This window comes from Pleurodeles waltl, chromosome 5, assembly GCF_031143425.1.
Source record: "Pleurodeles waltl isolate 20211129_DDA chromosome 5, aPleWal1.hap1.20221129, whole genome shotgun sequence".
NCBI lineage: Eukaryota > Metazoa > Chordata > Amphibia > Caudata > Salamandridae > Pleurodeles > Pleurodeles waltl.
The window spans coordinates 430204487-430231222 of record NC_090444.1 but is presented as its reverse complement, the minus strand read 5'-3'; the positions used below and the strand labels follow the sequence as shown (position 1 = coordinate 430231222).

The following is a 26736-nucleotide window of genomic DNA, read 5'->3' as shown; positions in this document are numbered from 1 at the left end:
TAATGCATGGGAAGTGAGGGGAGGGGAAAAGCTGCACATAAGGGAGACAAGAACCAAGAGCATGATTGTGGGGTGAAGCACATAAAGGAAAGGGCAAGATAGAGCAGGGAAAAGTGAGTAATAATATAGGCAACCAATGGTAAGCAATGGGTGGGCTGGAAGCCCACTGTAAGTTCTAAATAAGCACGGGGTAAATCTTTCGCAATAAGACAGCTTGCTCTGTCTGGTATACAAGACCTAAATATGGACTGAAATGGAGCTCAGAATAATTATCAGTGGCTGTGATTAATTCAAGCAGTCTACTCATCACTTTTTTAATTTATCTGATTCTCAGTTACTACTGTGGTGGCTAAGATTAATACTACCTTGTTGACAGTTGCAGTTGCCCCTGCCATGGTGGAAGCTATTGTGGCTGTTACGAATGTGACAGCTGCTATTGCTGTTGTCCTTTATGTGGTTACAATTGTTGTTAATGCCGAGGACTTTATGTTTTGTCATCTGTTGTTGTTGGTCTCCCTGCCATAGTGGCAACTGTAGTCCCCGCTAGGTCCCTGATGTGTCACTGCAGTTGCAGCAGCTGTGGATGCTTCTTTTGCAATAGTTGTTGTTGCTGCTGTTTTAAATGCTTGATGTAGAAGCAGATGTGGTTGCTGCTAATGGTTCTGCTGACATTACAGCTGAGGTTACTGTCACAGTCTATGCTCGTGTGGCAGCTCTTGTTGCTGCTAAGGTCGCTACTTTATTGGCAGCTGTTGTTGCTGTTTTTGCTCTCTTGATGGCATCTGTAGTCACAACTGAAATCCCTGCTGTGATGGATTCAGTAGTCACTTCTGTGGTTGCAGCTGTGCATACAACTATTATTTCTGATGTCAGTTCTACTATAGTGGTGTTGTTGGTGAAAGCTACTGCTGCTTCTGTGTTCCTACTCTGGTAGAAGCTACTGTTGCTTCTGTGTTCCTACTCTGGTAGAAGCTACTGTTGCTTCTGTTGTTTCTGCTGTTGTGGCAACTCTGTTGGCACTGTGGTCCCTGCAGTGGTTACAGTTACAGTCCTGATTCTTACTGTTAGAAATGGGGTCTCTAGTTGGCAATCAGTTTACACCCTGACCAAGTAGGGACACTCACTCTAGTCAAGGTAGGGGGATACCCAGATCAGATAACTCTTGCTCATCCCCTTGGTAGCTTGGCACAAGCAGTAAGGCTTATCTCAGAAGCAATGTGTAAAGTATTTGCACATAACACACAGTAATACAGTGACAACACTAGAAAGGACACCACACCAGTTTTAGACAAATAGCCAATATTTATCTGTGTAAAACAAGACCAAACCTAGGAAAATCCAAAATACAGTAATAAAGATATGAATTTTGCAAGAATTAACTTTAAAATACCGTTCCTTGAAGTTGATAGCCACGTCTGGGGCTATCACGACATTGTGAACAACAAATCCAAAAGTTCAGGCTGACCGCCGCATCAAGGGGCCAGCTACGGTGTCGGCAAGACCCGCAAACAGTTCCTTGGAAATGTAGAGTGTTGTGATCCTCGAGATGAGATACAGAGTGCAGCATCGCTGGCGTCGGTTCCAGAGGTCGGTGCAGGGGTCATCGGGCCCTTGAAGTCACACACGTTGCAGATCGAACTCCGGGTTGATGATGAGGTCAAGAGCGCTAGCGTTGATGGCGTCAGGGCTGCGGTGCAAAGCAGAACGATGCGCCGTGCAGTGCCCATAGGCCACGGTGTGAGCAAGGCGATGCAGAGTTTAGGGCCCACAGGTCACTGTGCAAGCAGTGGCTTGGTGATGGTATCAGGTGGCGGCATCGGTGAAACCAGGGATACGGTGTAAAGCGGGATATGACTCCGTGCAGCGTCATCAGATCACATGTAGTAAAAGGGAAGGTTTGGGCCTGGCAAGTGGGGTCGAATTGGCAGTGCAAGACTGCAGACACAGACTCTGGAGTGGCAGGTCTGAGACATTTTTACAGGGCTACTCGTGTGGGTGTCACAATCAGCACTGCAGGCCCACTAGTAGCATTCGATTTACATGCCCGGGGCACACATATTGCACTTTACTAGTGACTTTCTAGTCAATCAAATATACCAATCATAGATAAACCAATCACCAATACAATTTACACAGGGAGCACTTGCACTTTAGCACTGATCTGCAGTGGTAAAGTGCACAAAGACAATAAACCAGCAAAACGGATCTGAAAAAAAAAGGAGGAAAAAGGCAAAAAGTTTGGGGATAACCCTGCAAAAAGGGCCATTTTTAACACTTACCATGGTGGCAGCTATAATACCTGTTATTATTACAACTGAAGCTGCTGTGGTTCATGCTGTGCTTGCAGCTGTAGCAGATGCAGTTGCAGTGCGGTTTGTAATGGCAGTTGTAACGGTAGATGTTGTTGCTGAATTGATTTATGCTATGTTTACTGTACTGCTTTTGTCTCTACTATTGTTACCTCTGTGGTCACTTCTGTTATTCCTGTAATCCTGAGAGATGCTCTTGCTGTTGTGTTTCTGTAATTGTGGTATCTGTTGTCCATGCAATTGTGGCAGCTGTGGTTGTTGCTGTCATGACAGCTTTTGTTGCTACTACCATCCCTACTGTGATGAAAGATGCTGTTACTGCTGTAGTCACCACTAAGGTTGCAGCTGAGTTCCCTATTGTTGTGGATACTGTTGTGCCTGCCACTGTTGTGTAGCTATTTTGGTTATAGCTCTATGCAGGTTATTTTAGCGCATTAGGACTGCCTCTGTGCACTTTGACCTAGATATATTTTTTATTCAGCTTAATTTATTATTTTAACAATAGCCACTTTTGCGGTCTTGTTTCAATTTCTCTCTATCGAGCTGTTTTCGCCTAGGTCAGCACTACGTTCTCAAACAAGACATTCTTGCTCACTCTGTGCTTCGTTCAAGGCTGTAGTGACATAGGTTACTGGTAAATGTTTTAGCTCTGGTATCCATAGAATAATGCACATCCTCACGTAGGGACATTTTCCCAGAACATCAGCTGTTTTATTATAAAAACACTTCCTCGTCCCTTACAGGTTAGAGGGAGAGTCTAGCCAGAGGACCACGACTGTATGCTGATTGCTGAACGCTTCGCTACAGCTGCTTATGCAGACTTCAGGCCTTTGCTTAGGTATGGGGGATGATGTCTTCCCAGGGGAACCTGAAGGTCAGAATTAGAGCTTAACATGCTGTGCTCTATTATAGCCTAGGTAGGAATTAGTCCATTGACTCTAGTGACAATATGGTAGCGTTATTTCTATGCTTTACTCTCCTTGTCACAATTCTAATCTTGTCATGCTGTATAATCCTGGTTATTGCAGCACATGCTTTGCTATCTAAGATGCAGTCGCTTCATTAAAATCTTATTGAAACATATACGGCCTCTGTTTTGTCATTGTGTATGTGAGACTAATGTAACTGAGAGAAACGGATGAGACCTGAGTGACCACGGTTTCCCTGAGAAATCAATGATGTCATGCGCTCAGCTGCCCAATCATCCCTACTCTTGGGTAGAGATGAGGCACTGCTATTTAGCCGGAGCAAACCCCGGATTGGGGTGACAGGTGACACCTGTAGTGGGTCAGATTCAGGCTCCCACACCACAGGTGATTCTGCCGCTCAAAATCCAGTAGTCTCATTAGAATAATAAGAGCCTGTGCGACACCACAGTGGCGCCTATATTTTTTCCTGTGTTTATAGTTTTGATTGATTCTTTTGTCCCTGTCCTAGTGGTGAATGTGGTTTGAACTCTGATTCCTGTTACTGTTAGAGCAGCAATGAAAACTATCATCAATAGTGTGGTTTCTAGTGTGTTAGCAACTAATGTTTGCAATTTTTCTTGCTACTGTGGTAGTGGTAGTGGATGTGGGTGCGGCTGCTGTCGGTATTATTAAATTTTATTTTTGCTGCTATGGTTCTGGCTGTGGCTGAAACTAGTGTAGTTGCTGTTGTAGCAGCTGTGGTTGATGCTGCTGTCCCTACCTGGGTACCACTCTGATCACTGTCATGCTGATAGCTTGATCACTCCTATTATCTGTACTGCCGTTACAGCTGTAGTCCCTGCTTTTGTTGCTGCTTTGGTGGTGGCTGTTGCAACAGCTACAGTGGCTGCTGTGGTGATTGCTGCTGTGATTCCCGCAGTCATGGCAGTTGCGGTTGTAACTGTGGTTGCCTGCCTTGCTGGCAACTATTGTTGGTGATGTTGTGACTGCTGAGGTGGGAGCTGTGTTCGCTGTTCGGCTTGTTCTTTCTTTACAGCATAGGTTGCTACTTTAGTCAATGCTGTGTTGGTGATCTGCTGTTGTTCTATCTATGGTGGAAGCTGTGGTTGCTGCTGTGGTAACAGCTGTTGTGACAGCTGTTGCTGCTGCTGTGATCTCTGATGTGGTGGAAGATGTTTTTTTTGCTGTAGTGCACGCTGACGTAATAGGGACGGTTTGGGGCAGCATTGGTATCAAGGAAAATCTGGGGTGCAATAGCAGAGAGAGACTATTTTTTTTTAATCCCTCTTACCAATACTAAAACAAAATGCATATTAACACTGTTTACAACTATACAAATTAACACTGAAAGTGTGTCTATATGTTCCCCGTTTTGCTATCATATGAGCTCTAGCAGACATCTAAAGCTGCCTCGAAACAGGTTTCCAAGCAGTAATATGGATTTATAACAGCTGAAGCATTGTTCATGCTTTTTTAAAATTCAAATTAGATATTTTCAATATGACTTAAAAAGAAGGCCCAAAAAACACTGTTGCTGCATCCTATAGGAGAAAAGGCAGTATAGAAACGTACACTACTTACTGTATGTAGTACCAGAGAGGTCATGAAGAAAGAAATGTGGCATGAAATGGGCAAACGCGCTTTAGCGAATGAGTGCCACTAGAACCAGTGCTTTAAATGGGCCGGTACTGTCCGGGACTGAGAACCTGCACTTTTTTTATTTAGAAAGGGAGAGTACCTGCACTTCTCACGAAAAACAGAATACTTTTAATTGGAGAGTCCCGGCACTTCTCAGAAACAAGCAGGAACTCTGGTACAGAGTACCTGCAAATCTATTTTTCCATTTCAAGCACTGACTAGAACAAATGGTATTACATTCGATCAAAGGGGGTGGTACAGGCTCAGGAGTAACATTAAGAAATATTTATCTTGTGAACATTTCAAGTCTCACCGAACTTGTGGTCTTTCGGAAATATGCCAAGAATCGACCTCCATTATGATGCCTTCCATATCCTAGCTTCACAAAATGGCCCGTAGAGTTTGGAATGAGAAAATGTGCATCGAAGCAAATTGTGAATGAACTAGTAACTATTCTGTACAATTCCGGAGGAACGCAGGAAGAGAATATCACGAAGAGATGACAAACTGTCTGATGGCTTGGAAACCTGGACCGCGAAGCTTTACATGTTCACTGAAGGGGACCGGAGCAGGGAGGGGGGATGGGAGGTGGGGCAACCGAGTGATGGGCGTGTGATATTGAATCCATGCTTAAGCACGTGTAGTAATGGTTCACGCATTACAGTGCCTTTATCATTCTGTCGCTACTATAAATGTTTAGCATAAAAGTTTAAATAAAACTTTTAACCTCTCTCCTTGATTGTATCTTGTCGAGTCTTATTTATGTGAGAGGTTTCTCAAATATTTTCATTTTTTTTAAGTTCCTCTATCCGACGCTCACCCACCTCTCTCCCGATAAAGCATAGTTCTCCAACAACTGTATTCCCTCTCGCTGCTGTAGCTCACTCGTTCTGTCCTGTAAACCCGTCACAAGGACAACATTTACAAAGCTTCCCCCAAGAGGTGTTCTGAAGGAAAACACCTAACCTATGTTTTAAAATACGTGTTACAGAAGCCAAGGCGAACATTCCAGTTGACCAGATGCAAATGTTTTCTTTCTGGAGCCGCGTGGGTTTTTGGGCACATACTGTACAGACCTGAAGAATATTCTAGCTGCATCTTGGAACTTGTCACTGATCTCTGGTGGGGGGTTACTGATTTCTACAGGTATGGTTTAACCAACCTTCATTTCTCGTTTCTTTCCTCCCGCAGGACCCATAGGCTGCAATATTTAAAAACCCATATGTGGCACCAGCCTACGGTAGAAACCATCCCGCAGTGTTAGGCTCGACATACGGGATGTTAGTCTGTCGCTGAAACCAGTCACGACAATGACCACATTGCCTTTGGAGCACTCGTACGTCCAAGTCAGCCAAGAAACAAAAGTCTGCTCAGTTTTAAGAATGTTGATTTCTTTATCTCCTTAAGAGAGAATCGGACTAGTAATGGGTTTCTTATCTGCTGTCCAATCTTTAGATATAGGTACCCGGGGGGCATCAGGCTTACATATTACACGTATTCGGGGGTAATGTGGCTATTCGGCCGGTCTCGCCTGCCACTGAAGAGTTGCTACGATCTGTGGGGGTGAAATGTCTCCGGTGAAGTTGCCGCACCGCGCAACCCTCCCCTTGCTGTATCCGTGCTCGCCAGGCAGCTATTTACAGGGGAGCCGCGGGGTGGGGGGTCCGGTCGCGGTGCAGGCTCTCAGATCAAGTCTAATTGTCCCCGATGCGGACATTAACAACGCTGAACGGGAGGATGGGGGCATCAGACAAATAAATGTTTAAAGGCAGGAGGAGCGCGCGTGAATGGCGGGGGGGAGAGGGCAGAGATGCTCTGGAAGAGGCACCTAAAACGAACTCATATTTTTCAAAAATATTAATTGTCAAACGTCCCAAGATTGAAAAAATTACGTCAGTAAAAGCACGATCCAGAAAGACGTTCACAAACTATACAGTCGACATTGCTTAATTATAGCCCAGGGTGCATTTAACACCCAGGATAGCCAAAATAGATAAAGACGCAAATAACATAATGTTCTCTGTGGCCCTTTATGAGGAAGTTGGAAGGTCATTTTTTATTTATTTATTTTTTAGCAGTTTTATAAAGCTGCTAACTGGACCCGAAGGAAATGGAGCGCTTTACAGGAGCACAAGTTACATTACACAAGGACACGTCCATTTTTGGTAGGCATGGGGAGATTGTGTGATTTGCCCAGAATCATAGGATGCTGAGCCGACCCCAAACCCGGACCTGGTTCCGCAGGCAACTCTGGCCGTAACTCCACATCCTCTCCCTCCTCATTTTAAACCCCCGACAAGTTAGTGATTTCGGTAAACACAGGGAGACGATTTATTAAAGGTAACTACATGCATATTTAGGATCACTGATATATTTTTGGGCAGTTTTCATGTAGATGGATGTATACCATGTTAACGGATGAGCCTTTATCGCCCAATTCCTGGAAGGACTGATACGAGTTTGAGGGGCAGGAATGCAAGTTAAGAGCTCTATTTTTTAAATTCTGTCAAGGGGAAACAAGTTCTGATGCTGACACTGAATAGAAGGGCACTCCATATAGTTAAACCCAGTGCTTTAAATGGGCCGGTACTCTCCGGTACTGAGTACCGGCACTTTTTTATTTTGAGAGGGAGAGTACCGGCATATCTCAAGAAAAACGTAATACTTTTAATTGGAGAGTACCGGCACTTCTCAGAAACAAGCAGGTACTCTGATGGAGAGTACCTGCACTTCTATTTTTCCATTTAAAGCACTAGTTAAACCAACAGCAACGGGAAACGTATTCGGCACAATGTACAGTAGGGATGAACACAGAAAATAATCCTAGTTTTACAACGTGGAGGCAACCTAGGTCTGAACTCGTAGTTTCCTACCTGTCCGTAATGTCGTTACTGCAGTCCTGTTAGCTTTTCAGTTCCGGCAGGTCCTCGCTGTCTGCCGCGGCTGGGATGGAAATGCGCTAAGTGCTCCAGCTGTTCTCCCGCCCATCAGGATCCCCGAACGAGGGCTGGAAGCTCCGACCAGCGGTTGCCGATCTACGGAGAAACAAGCCCGAATGTTTAAGAAACAAGATCAAAACAATCACGGCCCCCAAAAAGAAAGCGGTGGGTCAGACATGTGAGTGGTGGACTTGCACATTGCTAATATCGCCGAAAAATGAATGTTTCACCAGAAAGTCCCATGGCCTACTCACCAGACCAGGATGTGCAACAGTAGGAAAGTTACAGTCCTTGAATCTAGCAGTAAGCACTGCATTCTTAGCTCCCCAGTTTAGCACGCTTTTCCACCTTGAGCAACTCATGTGCTCCCTATACCTCTCTCCACTTAATGTGCCATCATATGAGAACTTAAAAAAAAAAAAATATGCAGGACATTAACACCAAGAACATACTCTCACGATAGGGCCCCAGGACAGTTTCCATTCATTCATGATGGGTTTATCAAACTTTATTGGTAGATAATACCACGTAGTCCGCCACTTTTACAGAGTGCTAATACACTAAAACACAATATTTAGTTTCCAGTACTATCTGTGCTCTTGCATCATGATCAGAATAAAAAATGTGTTGAAATATAACTTTTACAACACATTCTTTAGTAGTTGACATGAAAAGAAAGATACCTGTAATCACAAGGTTTTATTTTCCTTTTTTACTTACAAAACAATTAGTGAAACTGACTACTGTCCCTAAGGACGAGGTCTCAGACAATTATTTCCAGGGGACTGGCATTAAAACTTAGTTAGGCTCCTGCACATCTTCAGCTGTATTAAAGGCTTTGGAGCTAGTTCTCTGCTTGTGTTTTTGCCACTTTACTAGGGCGTTCCAATTCTTCCTTCAGCAACTTTAAAGGTGTTCCTAAAGCTACAATGTTCAGATCACCTTCATTTTCAGCCCTTCCAACCTCCTGCCGAGCACTTCTCAGCAAGTCCTCTGTGAGATGAATAAAGGAAAACATTTGGTGTCCCACATCAGCTGGGTGCGGGCACAAAAGAGCCTATCTCCTCTCAGGGTAATGCAGCTAGGCCCCAATCAACCCCTCTCCTTTATTGTCTAAAGGCGGGGAGGGGGGTTGATTGGAGCCTCAGAGACGTGGCCTGGGCAGGAGGATAGGACCCTCTGCCGGGGTGCTGACACATGGACCTGGGAACTGCACACTCTGACCATATACTTACTGGTAATCTTCATTACTCTAGGTCCTACTCGTCACAGTCATTATAACTTGAGGTGACTACAGCTCTAGACAGAAGAAACGCAGGAGAAGGCTTGATAAGCCTTACTCACATGCCTAGGTTCTATATAATGGTAGCCTTACCCAGAATCCTTCAGAAATATCTAAGCCTAATCAACAACACAAATGGAAGGTGGATGGGTTTGTAATAATTGTGGCGAAGATGAGTAGGACTAAGAGTAATGAAGATTACTGGTAAGTAATTGGGGCATTACTTCTACGTACCCTGCCCTCATCCACACCTGGAGGTATGCCAAATATGCCTTTAATCCAAAAACAACACTATGTTACCAGTATACATACACAGGGGTGTCATTAACCCCCGCTTTAGCATCCACAGTGGGGGTTCTTGATGGGCCTCTTCTGTCTGCAACTCGGCAGACAACGGCTCAAAATAAGCGTAAAACAATAGGAGGCTGAGTGAGTGGATGGAAGGATGGATGTGTGAATAAATTGGTGGATGGATGGGTGAGTGAAAGGGTGGATTGCCAAATACATATATGAATCAGTGAAAGAATGGATGTAAGGATGGATGAGTGAAAGGGAGGACCGAAGGATGGATGGATGAGTGAAAGGGTGAATGGATGGACAAGTGAAAGTGTGGGTGGAAAGATGCATGGATGAATGAGTGAAAGGTTGGATGAAAGGAAGGAAGTATCAATGGGTGGAAGAGTGAAAAGGTGAATGGATGGATAATGAGAGAAATGATGGATGGATGAATTAGTGAAAGGACAGATGGACAAGTGAAAGGGAGAGTAGATGGATGGCTGCTGGATGAAAGGTGGACGAATGGATGAGTGAAAGGATGAATGGATGGAATGGTGAGTGATTGGATGCCTGGATAAAGTGAAAGGCTGGGTGAATGGACAAGTTAAATAGTGACTGGATGGATGAGAGAAAGGATGGATGGATGTAAGGATGGATGTAAGGATGGATGTAAGAATGGATGAGTGAAAGAATGGATGGATGAGTGAAAGGGAGAGGAGATGGATGGCTGCATGAAAGGGTGGTTGGATGTATGAGAGGAAGGGTGAATGGATAAGCGGATGACATCTACGACAGTTTTGGACCCCAAGACTCTCCGAACTCACCAATAATGCCCCAACCAGTATCCACCGATCCCCCATGGCTCCTGCACACCTGGACCCCCTTCACGACCGACCAGACTCACTCCATCATAAGCAGCATCCATTCCGGAGCCTCTATCGACCCCTGCCCCTATTACATCTTCAACAAGGCAAGCGTCTCAATCGCACCCGAGCTTTGCAAGACCATCAACTGCTCCATAGAGTTAGCAACCTTCCACGAGGACTGGAAGCACAGCGAGATCCGCCCTCTTCTGAAGAAACCCATAGCCAACCCAACGGATCTCAAGAACTACTGCCCCATCTCCCTGCTGCCCTTCCCAACTAAGGTTGCCGAAAAAGCAAACAACAATCAGCTCCGCCAACACATCGAGAACAACAACATCCTGGATATCTCCCAATCAGGATTTAGAACTAACCACAGCACCAAGACCGCCCTGCTCACACAGATGACATCCGCTCTCTCCTCGACCGCTGCCAAACAGCAGCCCTCATCCTACAAGATGTTTCAGCCAGCTTCCATACTGTGTCCCACTGCACCCTATGCCGCAGACTCCACACAGCAGGCATTCACGGCAAGGCCCTTCGATGGATACACTCCTTCCTGCAAGGCAGCGCACAGAGAGTCAGGCTCCCGCTACACCTGTCAGAAACTACAGAAATCAGCTGTGGAGTACCCCAAGGATCCGTGTAGAGCCCCATGCAGTTCAACGTCTACATGACCCCGCTCGGCCCAATCGTCAGGAACTACGGTATGAACATCGTCTCCTTCGCTGATGTCACCCAGCTGATCATCACCCTGACTATAAACCCCTCAACAGCCAAGAAGAATTTTAAAGATGGAATGCAAGCAGTCGCTGCCTGGATGAAGTAGAGCTGCCTTAAGCTGAACTCCAACAAGACAAAGATCCTCATCTTGGAACCATTCTCATCAGCCTGGGATGACCCCTGGTGGCCCTCAACACTCTGCAGCCCCCCACCCCAACAGACCACACAAAACCTCAGCTTTGTCCTCAACTCAGCGCTCACCATGACCAGACAGATCAACTTTGTCGCATCCACCTGCTTCCACACCCTCCGACTCCAACAGAAGATTTTCAGATTGATAACAGGCGACTGCCGCAAAACCATGACACACGCCTTGATCACAAGCAGACTTGACTACGGCAATGCCCTCCATGCCGGAACCACCAAGAAGAACCTGAGCAAGCTGCAACAAATCCAGAATGCCGTCGCTAGACTCGTTCTGAACATCCCTGGCTGAGAACACATCACAGGACACCTTAGAGACCGCCACTGGCTCCCCATCAAGAAGGGGATCAACTTCAAACTCCTCGTAAATGCCCACAGAGCCCTCCACAACATCGGGCCAGCTACCTCAACCACTGCATCACCTGGTACTCCTCTTCCACACCTCTCCGCCCCTCCCAGCAGTCACTCGCCACTGTACCCCGCATAAAGACGTCCTCAGCTGGAGGAAGATCGTTCATCTACCTGGCGGCAAAAGGTTGGAACACCTTACCTCTCCACCTCAGACAGTCGCCATTGCTACCTCAATTTAGGAAGGACCTCAAGACCTGGCTCTTCGACTGAATCCTGAAGACATAACCCACAGCGCCTTGAGACCCTGTGGGTGAGTAGCGTGCTCTAAAATATCTGATTGATTGATTGATTTATGAGTGAAAGGGTGGGTGGATAGATGAGTGAGCTAGTGAAAGGACGGATGGATGAGTGAAAGAGTAAATGGGAGGATCGATGGGTCGAAGGGTGGATGGATGAGTGAAAGAATGGATCGATGAGTGAAAGGTTGAATGGAAGGATGAATGAAAGGGAGAATGGATGAAGTGAAAGAGTGGATGGATGGATGAGTGAAAGGGTGGATGGATGGGTGAAAGAATAGATGGATGGTTGAAAGGATGGATGGATGATTGAAAGGTTGTATGGATGGATGGATGTAAGGGGGATGGCTGAATGAAAAGGTGGATGGATGGATATGTTTAAAGAATAGGTTTGAAGATGGATGAGCAGATGGATGGACAGAATGGTGACAGACTGAATATTGGATGAAAGACTGAATGGATGACAGAATGTGTAGCTGAAATAGTGGATATATGCGGGCAGAGGGAAGGATGAAAGGCTGAATGTATGGATGCTTGGATGGAAGAGATGTGGAAGAGACAAACGTGCTCTTTAGGAGGGTCACAGTGACTTCCTTCTCTTACTTAGTGCCATAACAGCTTTGGTTCAAAGTTGGGGTGTTTTCATTTTCTGGCTACTTCCTTGTGCATACACCATGATCTTTAAACCACACCAATGCAAAAAAAAGCTAAAAAATACATTATTCAAAACTGACGTAAGCAACCATGCACCAAAATTTGCAACCGTGCACCAAAATTAAAATCATAGTCAGGGACATTGTTAAGTCTGTCATGTCTGAAAAAAGTCGTGTCTAAGGGTCATGTAGCAGCCCTACCAATCTCTTGAATAGAGAACCCCAGGGACTCAGCCCAAAAGGAAGCCATGCCTCTAGTACAGTCCTTCCCAAGCGTTTTACAACCACAACTCACCTTTTAATAAGACATACTTTAATCACTCACCTAGCTTTAATGGACATAGAATGGGCAATTTTGTAATGTAACTAAAGCATTGTGTGGCAGTGCATTGTAATTTACAGAGAGCACATTTTCCATTGAAATGGGCACTGCATTTGCACAGACATGCAGTTTTACTGATCAAACCATATTGCACACAAAATGTGGAAACCGTATTTCAGTGGAAATTTATTATTTCTGCATCACCAAGTAAACTGTCTTGATTTGTTCTGATCCTATTAAAATATTTGTTTCCATCATACTTCAGAATTACCCAAAAATGTGCGTAATTTTTGCTTTCCTAACGGCTTAATGTGTACAGTACATTTACAGGTATTTACATTTTGCTGTGTGTTATGTAAAAATGACAACATACCACCGGCTGGTATTCATGGGCGCAGAGAGCATCGCCCTACTATCCTACGGGGAGGTACATAAAGTGGATACAAAACACTGAGCAGCTGGAAAATAATAGGTACTTTCCGCCCGGTGATGTATTTCTCCAATTCAATGCTTTATCTGGTGGGAAAGTGGGTTGGACTTTGATTGTGGCTTGGTGTGCACGTGCTGGGCTGGACGAAGTCTTCTTTGCTCTGGAGGCACAACACTGACATCACAGCAGACGGCATGTTAGATTTCAATGGTAGGCACAGAGTTTCATTTATTTCCATGGCCATTGGCAGAGTCAATGGAGCTACATTCACTTAAATTATCAGGGGCAGACGCAGCTGTTGTAAACATGGGTGGCAGCCATTACAGGGGCATCACAAATGGAGAGGCGTGCCACATATTGAGAAAGTAGCGCTTGTGCAGGTTTCCATCTCTGCAGCTCACCTGTACATTTAGAAGGCCATTTTGGAGATAGAATCCAATCAAATCATAGGCAGGAGAAAAAGCAGATCCACAATGGAAAAAAGGACCGTGCTCTGACAAGAAAGAAGACATGTACAATCACTTGGCGACTGGGCTAGCCAAAGGATCCAGAATAATCTGCCCATGACCGGAATGGTTACAGTAACCTAATGTGCACCCTATTGATATTTTCCAGGAGCAGAGAAGGACCCTGTGAAAAGTACCAACGCCCAGGGACATAAAATACAAATGTCAGGCTGCGAGGTGATTAAGTTCTCCTGTGAGAAAATGCAAGGTAAGGCACTCGCACTAGCGAATAGATGGGTGGAATACATGAGCTTAAGGTACTACAATCTATTTAAGTTAAAGGTGGGAGAGACACTGAAAACACAAGCCAGGCTTGAATGTGATGTCTGGCTCACCTCGAGGTGCTCTTGACACCTCAAGCCCAAGGCAAGTCAAGCTTTCACAGGAGGCAGTGTAGCCTACTGGCTACTGCTGCTGACCATATTACCTGGGAGTATCATGTTCTAATCCCAATTTCTCGTCTCAGCTTCCAGCAACTCTCCCTGAGCAACAAGAAATAAAAATGAGTAACATAGTATGTGTTTTCTGTGAAGTGCACTTAGATCCCTGGTAAAGTTCACATTATGTAAAACTGTCAAAAATTAAATGTGAATTCTACCTTGTAGGAAGTTGGCTCTGTATATACTATTTCAAACTGAGAAATAGTGTGCACAGAGTCCAAGGGTTCCCCTTAGGGATAAGATAGTGGCAAAATTAGATAATTCTAATGCTCTATTTTGTGGTAGTGTGGTCAGGCAGTAGGCTTATCAGAGGGTAGTGTTAAGCTTTTGTTGTACACACACAGGCAATAAATGAGGCACACACACTCAAAGACTTACACCAGGCCAATAGGTTTTTATATTGAAAAATATATTTTCTTGGTTTATTTTAAGAACCACAGGTTCAAGATTTACAGTAAACACTTTAAATGCAAGGTACTTCACGTAGATACTTTAGGAACTTTGAATAAAAGCAATATCATATACCGTCTTTGTAAAAATGGCAATAAGCTATTTTCAAAGTGGACAGTGCAAACATCAACAGTTTCTGGGGGAGGTAAGTAAAGGTTAGATTAGGAGGTAAGTAAAACACTTACAAGTCTCAGTTCTGGGGCATAGTCATCCCACTGTCGGGGGTTAAAGGCAACCCCAAAGTTACCACACCAGCAGCTCAGGGCCGGTCAGGTGCAGAGGTCAAAGAGGTGCCCAAAACATATAGGCGCTTATGGAGAACAGGGGTGCTCCGGTTCCAGTCTGCCAGCAGGTAAGTACCTGTGTCCTCGGGCATACAAGGGGGGTTTTGTAAAGCACCGGGAGGGACACAAGTAGGCACACAGAACACACCCTCAGGGGCGGCCGGGTGCAGTGTGCAAAGCAGGCATCGGGTTTTAGGTAGAAAACAATGGAGGGACCCGGTGGTCACTCTAGCGGTGCAGGCAGGCACAGGGGGGGCTTCTCAGGACAGCCACCATCTGGGCGAGGCAGAGGGTCACCTGGGGGTCACTCCTGCGCTGAAGTTCGGTTCCTTCAGGTCCTTGGGGCTGCGGGTGCAGTGTTGGTTCCAGGCGTCGGGTCTCTTGTTACAGGCAGTCGCGGTCAGGGGGTGCCTCTGGATTCTCTCTGCAGGTGTCGCTGTGGGGCTCAGGGGGGTCGTCTCTGGTTACTCACGGGCTCACAATCACTGGGGAGTCCTCCCTGAGGTGTTTGTTCTCTGAATCTTGAGCCGGGGGCGTCGGGTGCAGAGTGAGAAGTCTCACGCTTCCCTCGGGAAATGTGCAGTCTTGGAAAGTTGCTTCTTTGTTGCAAAGAAGTAGCTGGTTTTGAACAAGGCCGCTGTTCACTGGAGTTTCTTGGTCCGTTAGTCCAGGGCAGTCCTCTGAGGCTTCAGAGGTCGCTGGTCCCTGTCGGATGCGTCGCTGGTTCCAGGTTTTCGAAGTTGGAGACAGGCCGGTAGTGCTGGGGCCAAAGCAGTTGTCGTCTTCCTCCTTCTCTGTAGGCTTGTAGTCCTTCTTGTTTCTTCAGGTTGCAGGAATCTAGTTTCCTAGGTTCTGGGGTGCCCTTAAATACTGAATTTAGGGGTGTGTTTAGGTCTGGGAGGGCAGTAGCCAATGGCTACTGTCCTTGAGGGTGGCTACACCCTCTTTGTGCCTCCTTCCTGTGGGGAGGGGGGCACATCCCTAATCCTATTGGGGGAATCCTCCAAACTCAAGATAGAGGATTTCTCAAGGCAGGGGTGACCTCAGCTCAGGACACCTTAGGGGCTGTCCTGACTTGTTTTTCTCATTATCTCCTCCAGCCTTGCCTGCCAAAAGTGGGGGCAGTGGCCAGAGAGGCGGGCATCTCAACTAGCTGGGATGCGCTGTAACAAAAGGGGTGAGCCTTTGAGGCTCACCCCCAGGTGTTACAGTTCCTGCAGGGAGAGGTGAGAAGCACCTCCACCCAGTACAGGCTTTGTTCCTGGCCACAGAGTGACAAAGGCACTCTCCCCATGTGGCCAGCAACATGTCTGGTGTGTGGCAGGCTGTCAGGAACTGGTCAGCCTACACTAGAAGTTGGATTGGTATTCAGGGGACATCTTTACGATGTCCTCTGGGTGCATGTTACAATAAATTGCACACTGGCATCAGTGTGCATTTATTGTGCTGAGAGGTTTGATACCAAACATTCCAGATTTCAGTGTAGCCATTATGGAACTGTGGAGTTCCTGTTTGCGAAACTCCCAGACCAAATACTCTTATGGCTACCCTGCACTTACAATGTCTAAGGTTTTGCTTAGACACTGTAGGGGCATAGTGCTCATGCACATATGCTCTCACCTGTGGTATAGTACACCCTGCCTTAGGACTGTAAGGCCTGCTAGAGGGGTGACTTACCTATGCCACAGGCAGTGTGAGGTTGGCATGGCACTCTGAGGGCAGTGCCATGTCGACTTAGTCTTTTTCTCCCCACCAGCACACACAAGCTGTGAGGCATGTGATGAGTGAGGGGTCCCCAGGGTGTCATAAGACGTGCTGCAGCCCTTAGAGACCTTCCCTGGCATCAGGGCCCTTGGTACCAGGGGTACTAGTTACAAGGGACTTACCTGAGTGTCAGGGTTGTGCCAATTGTGAAGACAAAGGTACAGTTTAGGTAAAGAACACTGGTGCTGGGGCCTGGATAGCAGGGTCCCAGCACACTTTCAATCAAAACTTAGCATCAGCAAAGGCAAAACGTTAGGGGCTAACCATGCCAAGGAGGCGTTTCCTTACATACATCTCACCTGCTCTCCCTCTCAGCCTCAAAACATTAAGGACAAAGCATTAACTTTGATGTCAGAAAGTAATACCCATCTGGTAGTCAAATTGCACAGTGTGAAACTTGAAAATCTGGGGTCAGTCCTGGTTTCCCTGTGTAAACAAATTGTAGGACTATAGGGAAACACTTTATTTCACCAATCTTCCTTTTAGTTTATTTTCATATATGAGAGCACCTTCAAATAACGTGGGTTCTGGAAGTATGGTGTATAAAAACCCCTTGTGTTTAATAACCTATATGCTGCTCCTTCTAGAATACGATTCTAAGATACAGTAGGGTACACATGACCCTTGACATGGCTCTTAATTCACCAATAGCATTATCATTAGAGCAACAGAAGGAGTGTATTTCACTTCATGGTTAAAAATTTACTTTTAAAAATGTTGCCCAAATCTGATGTACTAAGGTGACATGCTTCTAAGTGGTAAAGAAACGCACTTTTTAAAATGTGTATTTTGTGCATGATTTGCATTCTAAATATTTTCAAGGCTTGGCAAGTCCACAGGTTGTTAGAGCTCTACCTGTTAATTTCTGGTTCACCCATCTCTATTTGTATTCACTGCTTATTTATGAAAGGCTATGTTGCTTACTGCAGGATTGGGAGGTGGGTCCTTGACATGGCCGCATGGAGAGCGGTGGTGTCTTTTTGCCCGGTGGCTGGTATTCATTATTTGGAAATTCTGCTTCAGCTGAGCTGTTTTTAAGTAATGTGGCTCCTAAGGAAACAACAATTTTACCAGGATGTCCTCTTCCATGATCTTCATGTTCAGTTTTATCTAATTTTTTCTGTTGAAAATATGTTTGCAAGTTTGTGGGGATCATTTCTTTTTCACCCAGTATGCAATGCAGAAGGGTGATAGACTGTGCCAGCCCCACACACTTTTCTGCGATAAGCACATCACCCCCATGGAGCTACCTCTTTAGTGCCCCTGGTGGTGGGGAAATACTCTCTCTCTAAACAGTCAATAGTTTATTTACGGCAGGGCTTTGGGGGAGTAGCAGTTGACTCACTGGATCCATTTAATTTGGGCCCATCTGTACTGGGTCTCTCTTTTCTGCATTCAGAGAAAAGCATATATAAACATATTGGGGCCAAATATGTATTATGTCTTACATATTTTGCAACTTGGTTTTATTGTTTTTTTGTGAATTAAACATAATTTGGATAGCTTCTTTCAAAATTATTTATAGACATATTCTGTAAAGTACACCATTTCAAATGTCTTTTTTCAAAATATTCTTTTTGGGGGTGTGGGGTGAACCTACTCTTTCACTTTGGGCTCATGCGCAATGCTTGTTTTCACATTATGGGGGTTATTCTAACTTTGGAGGAGGTGTTAATCCGTCCCAAAAGTGACGGAAAAGTGACGGATTTACCACCAGCCGTATTACGAGTCCATTATATCCTATGGAACTCGTAATACGGCTGGTGGTATATCCGTCACTTTACCGTCACTTTTGGGACGGATTAACACTCCTCCAAAGTTAGAATAACCCCCTATATTGGGATCTGAAATACATCCAGCCCCACCACTCTTAAAATCCACCAGCCGCCACTGAATGATACACCCTTCACTTTCACACTTCATGTACCCCAGCAAGATTGTCACATAATTCACTCTTTCTCTGACTGTGAAGTCAGAGAAGTTTGTAAACATCAGACCTCATCTTAAAGAAAAACAGCAGAAGGCTTAAGCTGACATTTGACCTCTGTCTTTGTAGCACAGCAAACGTGACTAGTCAAATACAGAATTTAAAGGCATCTTTATATATTACTTGGACTTTGCAACCAGCTAAACATTGGCTCATGCCCCATCAATGAGCTGCAACCCACAGTTTAGGAAACACTACTCTAGTGGATCTTCCCTGAACTGATCCAGCCACAGACTGCAAAACATTGGCCATCAGCTATCTGCTCAGTGTTGGATTTGTCACTTTCCTTCCTTGTCCTGCTTTAACAAAAGTTACAAACATCCGGAAAGGTTGCAACCTGTTGTGACAAATGGAAAGTGCTCTTTTAACATCCAAAGAGTGTAATGAAAGTTCCTCCAGAGTAGAAGGAGAGGGAAATAACAAAGAAAGAATCACCTCTTGTGAGTTGTAAAAGAAAGAATTAACCTTGGATAGAAAAAAAGGATCTGGTCTCAAAATCATCTCATCCTCGTAAAACCTTAGGACGGGGTTATGACAAAGAAGATACAACAGTACCCTAACTGTAGGAAGTTGGCTCTGTATGTGCTATTTCAAAGTAAGGAATAGCATGCACAGAGTCCAAGGGTTCCCCTTAGAGGTAAAATAGTGGTAAAAAGAGATAATACTAATGCTCTATTTTGTGGTAGTGTGGTCGAGCAGTAGGCTTATCCAAGGAGTAGTGTTAAGCATTTGTTGTACATACACATAGACAGTAAATGAGGTACACACACTCAGAGACAAATCCAGCCAATAGGTTTTGTATAGAAAAATATCTTTTCTTAGTTTATTTTAAGAACCACAGGTTCAAATTTAACATGTAATATCTTGTTTGAAAGGTATTGCAGGTAAGTACATTAGGAACTTTAAATCATTTCAATTGCATGTATACTTTTCAAGTTATTCACAAATAGCTATTTTAAAAGTGGACACAGTGCAATTTTCACAGTTCCTGGGGGAGGTAAGTTTTTGTTAGTTTTACCAGGTAAGTAAGACACTTACAGGGTTCAGTTCTTGGTCCAAGGTAGCCCACCGTTGGGGGTTCAGAGCAACCCAAAAGTTACCACACCAGCAGCTCAGGGCCGGTCAGGTGCAGCGTTCAAAGTGGTGCCCAAAACGCATAGGCTTCAATGGAGAGAAGGGGGTGCCCCGGTTCCAGTCTGCCAGCAGGTAAGTACCCGCGTCTTCGGAGGGCAGACCAGGGGGGTTTTGTAGGGCACCGGGGGGGACACAAGCCCACACAGAAATTTCACCCTCAGCGGTGCGGGGGCGGCCGGGTGCAGTGTTAGAACAAGCGTCGGGTTCGCAATGGAAGTCAATGAGAGATCAAGGGATCTCTTCAGCGCTGCAGGCAGGCAAGGGGGGGCTTCCTCGGGGAAACCTCCACTTGGGCAAGGGAGAGGGACTCCTGGGGGTCACTTCTGCAGTGAAAGTCCGGTCCTTCAGGTCCTGGGGGCTGCGGGTGCAGGGTCTTTTCCAGGCGTCGGGACTTAGGTTTCAGAGAGTCGCGGTCAGGGGAAGCCTCGGGATTCCATCTGCAGGCGGCGCTGTGGGGGCTCAGGGGGGACAGGTTTTGGTACTCACAGTCGTAGAGTAGTCCGGGGGTCCTCCCTGAGGTGTTGGTTCTCCACCAGCCGAGTCGGGGTCGCCGGGTGCAGTGTTGCAAGTCTCACGCTTCTTGCGGGGAGATTGCAGGGTTCTTTAAAGCTGCTCCTTTGGATAAAGTTGCAGTCTTTTTGGAGCAGGTCCGCTGTCCTCGGGAGTTTCTTGTCGTCGTCGAAGCAGGGCAGTCCTCAGAGGATTCAGAGGTCGCTGGTCCCTTTGGAAGGCGTCGCTGGAGCAGAGTTCTTTGGAAGGCAGGAGACAGGCCGGTGAGTTTCTGGAGCCAAGGCAGTTGTTGTCTTCAGGTCTTCCTCTGCAGGGGTTTTCAGCTAGGCAGTCCTTCTTCTTGTTGTTGCAGGAATCTAATTTTCTAGGGTTCAGGGTAGCCCTTAAATACTAAATTTAAGGGCGTGTTTAGGTCTGGGGGGTTAGTAGCCAATGGCTACTAGCCCTGAGGGTGGGTACACCCTCTTTGTGCCTCCTCCCAAGGGGAGGGGGTCACAATCCTAACCCTATTGGGGGAATCCTCCATCTGCAAGATGGAGGATTTCTAAAAGTTAGAGTCACCTCAGCTCAGGACACCTTAGGGGCTGTCCTGACTGGCCAGTGACTCCTCCTTGTTGCTTTCTTTGTTCCCTCCAGCCTTGCCGCCAAAAGTGGGGGCCGTGGCCAGAGGGGGCGGGCAACTCCACTAAGCTGGAGTGCCCTGCTGTGCTGTGACAAAGGGGTGAGCCTTTGAGGCTCACCGCCAGGTGTTACAGCTCCTGCCTGGGGGAGGTGTTAGCATCTCCACCCAGTGCAGGCTTTGTTACTGGCCTCAGAGTGACAAAGGCACTCTCCCCATGGGGCCAGCAACATGTCTCTAGTGTGGCAGGCTGCTGGAACCAGTTAGCCTACACAGATAGTCGGTTAAGTTTCAGGGGGCACCTCTAAGGTGCCCTCTGTGGTGTATTTTACAATAAAATGTACACTGGCATTAGTGTGCATTTATTGTGCTGAGAGGTTTGATACCAAACTTCTCAGTTTTCAGTGTAGCCATTATGGTGCTGTGGAGTTCGTGTAAAACAGACTCCCAGACCATATACTCCTATGGCTACCCTGCACTTACAATGTCTAAGTTTTGCTTAGACACTGTAGGGGCACAGTGCTCATGCACTGGTACCCTCACCTATGGTATAGTGCACCCTGCCTTAGGGCTGTAAGGCCTGCTAGAGGGGTGTCTTACCTATACTGCATAGGCAGTGAGAGGCTGGCATGGCACCCTGAGGGGAGTGCCATGTCGACTTACTCATTTTGTTCTCACTAGCACACACAAGCTGGTAAGCAGTGTGTCTGTGCTGAGTGAGGGGTCTCTAGGGTGGCATAATACATGCTGCAGCCCTTAGAGACCTTCCCTAGCATCAGGGCCCTTGGTACCAGAGGTACCAGTTACAAGGGACTTATCTGGATGCCAGGGTGTGCCAATTGTGGAATCAATGGTACATTTTAGGTGAAAGAACACTGGTGCTGGGGCCTGGTTAGCAGGGTCCCAGCACACTTCTCAGTCAAGTCAGCATCAGTATCAGGCAAAAAGTGGGGGGTAACTGCAACAGGGAGCCATTTCTTTACACAAGCCCCCCCCAGCCCACAGGCCAGGAGACTCAGCCAAAGCTGGGAGAGTCTTCCTAGTCTGTTAGGCGAGGAAGAGTAGAGGAAATAGGCTGGTTTGTTGCAGGGCCTACTCTGCCTTACATCCTCCTGTTCAGGTCATTCCCTCTGGGGAACTGACCCACTTCCACAGTGATAGGACCTAGTCTGAACTGCCTCTTGTCTGTGCTTTTTATGTCTTCACCCATTCTCTCTATTTTGGGGTTAGAGGTATCCACCTCTGCTAATCTTATCTTAGCCAGGGTCACCCCTAGCTTACCCAACAAGGTTACCCAGAGCTGGAGTAACCCCACCATGACCAACAGGGTCAGGGGGCCTAACTTGCTATTTGGCATGGGGTCAGACCACCATGCCAAGGATAGTGCAGCCATAAAGGCTAACACCCAGCAGAGGCCACTGACAGCTGTCAGTGCCCAGAACCACACCTTTAGCTCTTTTCCTACAAGGGAAGGGGCTAAGTTACAGGCTTCTTTGGGTTCAGGGTGCCTGTCTGCTGTATTAGAGTGGGGGGTTACCACATCTTGTAGTAAACACCCTTCTTCCACTCTTTCTTCTGTTAGCTGAGGAGCCACCCACTCAGGCTTAACAGTTGCCTGACTAGCCAGGACTTCTTGTGGGTCAGGTTGGACTTTATCAGAGCCACTTTTGGAGTTCTCCCCTACTGGAGCAGAATCTCCTTGGCTTGCTGGAACCTTGGCTAAAGGTTGTCCACCTTTCCTACTCTGTTTCCTTTTCTTTTTCTTCTGGGGCCTACTTGCATTTACTGCAGAGGTAGGCACTCCAGAATCCTTGGGAGAGGACTGGCACTGGACCAGTTCCTCTCTTGGGCTCTGACTAACCTCTGAGTAGTCATTTCCAAGGAGACAATCAAGGGGGAGGTCTGTACTGACTACCACCCTTCTCCAGCTAAAAGTCCCACCCACTTCTATGGGCACAAAAGCCACTGGCCTACAAGTGACCCTGTCTGGGCTAACTCTTACTCTGGCAGTCTCACCTGGGATGTACTGGTTTGAGAACACCAGCCTGTCATGCACAATAGTGTGACTGGCACAAGTGTCTCTCAGGGCAGTGGCTGGGATTCCATTCACCAGTAGGTGGTGGAAGTGTCTACTTCCCTCTGGAATCTCCAACTCACCTGTTGGGCCCTTTTTCCAGTTGAAGGCTATGAAGACCTCCTCATCTGAGGAGTCATCTCCAATGGCTACACTGGTTACCCCTGGGATTTTGCTAGGGGGTTTGTTTTTGGGACAAGAAGTGTCCTTGGTGTGGTGCCCTGTCTGTTTACAGTTATGGCACCATGCCTTAGTGGCATCCCAGCTCTTACCCTGGTACCCACCTTTGTTTTGGGTTGTGTCTCTGGGCCCACCCACCTGGTCTGGTTTTTGGGGGCCTACAGGGGACTCTTTTTCTTTGTTTCTAGTGTCACCCACTTTCTCCTGGGGAGGCTTTGTAACCCCTTTCTTTTGGTCAACCCCAGTGGAAGTTTTGGTTACCCTAGTCTTGACCCAGTGGTCTGCCTTCTTTCCCAATTCTTGGGGAGAAATTGGACCTAGGTCTACCAGATACTGATGCAACTTTTCATTGAAGCAGTTACTTAAAATGTGTTCTTTCATAAACAAATTATAAAGCCCAACATAGTCATACACTTCATTTCCAGTTACCCAACCATCCAGTGTTTTCACTGAGTAGTCAACATAATCAACCCAGGTCTGGCTCGAGGATTTTTGAGCCCCCCTGAATCTAATTCTATACTCCTCAGTGGAGAATCCAAAGCCCTCAATCAGGGTACCCTTCATGAGGTCATAGGATTCTGCATCTTTTCCAGAGAGTGTGAGGAGTCTATCCCTACACTTTCCTGTGAACATTTCCCAAAGGAGAGCACCCCAGTGAGATCTGTTCACTTTTCTGGTTACACAAGCCCTCTCAAAAGCTGTGAACCATTTGGTGATGTCATCACCATCTTCATATTTAGTTATAATCCCTTTAGGGATTTTCAACATGTCAGGAGAATCTCTGACCCTATTTATGTTGCTGCCACCATTGATGGGTCCTAGGCCCATCTCTTGTCTTTCCCTTTCTATGACTAGGATCTGTCTTTCCAAAGCCAATCTTTTGGCCATCCTGGCTAACTGGATGTCCTCTTCACTGGAGTTATCCTCAGTGATTTCAGAGGTGTTGGTCTCTCCTGTGAGGGAACCAGCATCTCTGACTATTATTTTTGGAGTCAGGGCTTGAGAAGCCCTGTTCTCCCTAGATAGGACTGGTGGGGGGGAATCACCCTCCAAGTCACTATCTTCATCCTCTGTGTTGCCATCCTCAGAGGGGTTGGCCTTTGCAAACTCTGCCAACAGCTCCTGGAGCTGTAGTTTGGAAGGTCTGGGGCCCATTGTTATTTTCTTTATTTTACAGAGTGACCTTAGCTCCCTCATCTTAAGATGGAGGTAAGGTGTGGTGTCGAGTTCCACCACATTCACATCTGTGCTAGACATTATGCTTCTAAAAGTTGGAATACTTTTTAGGAAACTAAACTGGTTCTAGAATCTAATTCAAACTTTTAACAAACTTTTAAACTCTAAAAGAAATGCTAACAGGGACTAACACAAGGCCCTAGCAGGACTTTTAAGAATTTAGAAAACTTTTCAAATTGCAAAAATCAATTTCTAATGACAATTTTGGAATTTGTCGTGTGATCAGGTATTGGCTGAGTAGTCCAGCAAATGCAAAGTCTTGTACCCCACCGCTGATCCACCAATGTAGGAAGTTGGCTCTGTATGTGCTATTTCAAAGTAAGGAATAGCATGCACAGAGTCCAAGGGTTCCCCTTAGAGGTAAAATAGTGGTAAAAAGAGATAATACTAATGCTCTATTTTGTGGTAGTGTGGTCGAGCAGTAGGCTTATCCAAGGAGTAGTGTTAAGCATTTGTTGTACATACACATAGACAATAAATGAGGTACACACACTCAGAGACAAATCCAGCCAATAGGTTTTGTATAGAAAAATACCTTTTCTTAGTTTATTTTAAGAACCACAGGTTCACATTTAACATGTAATATCTTGTTTGAAAGGTATTGCAGGTAAGTACATTAGGAACTTTAAATCATTTCAATTGCATGTATACTTTTCAAGTTATTCACAAATAGCTATTTTAAAAGTGGACACAGTGCAATTTTCACAGTTCCTGGGGGAGGTAAGTTTTTGTTAGTTTTACCAGGTAAGTAAGACACTTACAGGGTTCAGTTCTTGGTCCAAGGTAGCCCACCGTTGGGGGTTCAGAGCAACCCAAAAGTTACCACACCAGCAGCTCAGGGCCGGTCAGGTGCAGCGTTCAAAGTGGTGCCCAAAACGCATAGGCTTCAATGGAGAGAAGGGGGTGCCCCGGTTCCAGTCTGCCAGCAGGTAAGTACCCGCGTCTTCGGAGGGCAGACCAGGGGGGTTTTGTAGGGCACCGGGGGGGACACAAGCCCACACAGAAATTTCACCCTCAGCGGTGCGGGGGCGGCCGGGTGCAGTGTTAGAACAAGCGTCGGGTTCGCAATGGAAGTCAATGAGAGATCAAGGGATCTCTTCAGCGCTGCAGGCAGGCAAGGGGGGGCTTCCTCGGGGAAACCTCCACTTGGGCAAGGGAGAGGGACTCCTGGGGGTCACTTCTGCAGTGAAAGTCCGGTCCTTCAGGTCCTGGGGGCTGCGGGTGCAGGGTCTTTTCCAGGCGTCGGGACTTAGGTTTCAGAGAGTCGCGGTCAGGGGAAGCCTCGGGATTCCATCTGCAGGCGGCGCTGTGGGGGCTCAGGGGGGACAGGTTTTGGTACTCACAGTCGTAGAGTAGTCCGGGGGTCCTCCCTGAGGTGTTGGTTCTCCACCAGCCGAGTCGGGGTCGCCGGGTGCAGTGTTGCAAGTCTCACTCTTCTTGCGGGGAGATTGCAGGGTTCTTTAAAGCTGCTCCTTTGGATAAAGTTGCAGTCTTTTTGGAGCAGGTCCGCTGTCCTCGGGAGTTTCTTGTCGTCGTCGAAGCAGGGCAGTCCTCAGAGGATTCAGAGGTCGCTGGTCCCTTTGGAAGGCGTCGCTGGAGCAGAGTTCTTTGGAAGGCAGGAGACAGGCCGGTGAGTTTCTGGAGCCAAGGCAGTTGTTGTCTTCAGGTCTTCCTCTGCAGGGGTTTTCAGCTAGGCAGTCCTTCTTCTTGTTGTTGCAGGAATCTAATTTTCTAGGGTTCAGGGTAGCCCTTAAATACTAAATTTAAGGGCGTGTTTAGGTCTGGGGGGTTAGTAGCCAATGGCTACTAGCCCTGAGGGTGGGTACACCCTCTTTGTGCCTCCTCCCAAGGGGAGGGGGTCACAATCCTAACCCTATTGGGGGAATCCTCCATCTCCAAGATGGAGGATTTCTAAAAGTTAGAGTCACCTCAGCTCAGGACACCTTAGGGGCTGTCCTGACTGGCCAGTGACTCCTCCTTGTTGCTTTCTTTGTTCCCTCCAGCCTTGCCGCCAAAAGTGGGGGCCGTGGCCAGAGGGGGCGGGCAACTCCACTAAGCTGGAGTGCCCTGCTGTGCTGTGACAAAGGGGTGAGCCTTTGAGGCTCACCGCCAGGTGTTACAGCTCCTGCCTGGGGGAGGTGTTAGCATCTCCACCCAGTGCAGGCTTTGTTACTGGCCTCAGAGTGACAAAGGCACTCTCCCCATGGGGCCAGCAACATGTCTCTAGTGTGGCAGGCTGCTGGAACCAGTTAGCCTACACAGATAGTCGGTTAAGTTTCAGGGGGCACCTCTAAGGTGCCCTCTGTGGTGTATTTTACAATAAAATGTACACTGGCA

At 46.7% G+C, this 26736-nt stretch overlaps 1 protein-coding gene across 1 annotated transcript in view; it reads right to left on the bottom strand.

Annotated features, from left to right (window-relative positions):
- Nucleotides 1-7885, bottom strand: part of LOC138295729 (golgin subfamily A member 6-like protein 7) — a 277033-nt gene extending 269148 nt beyond the window's left edge. Inside the window, exon 1 of the mRNA XM_069234196.1 lies at nt 7750-7885. The gene's annotated coding sequence lies outside the window, so the exon portion shown is untranslated. The remainder of the gene's footprint in view (nt 1-7749) is intronic.
- Nucleotides 7886-26736: the final 18851 nt, after the last annotated feature.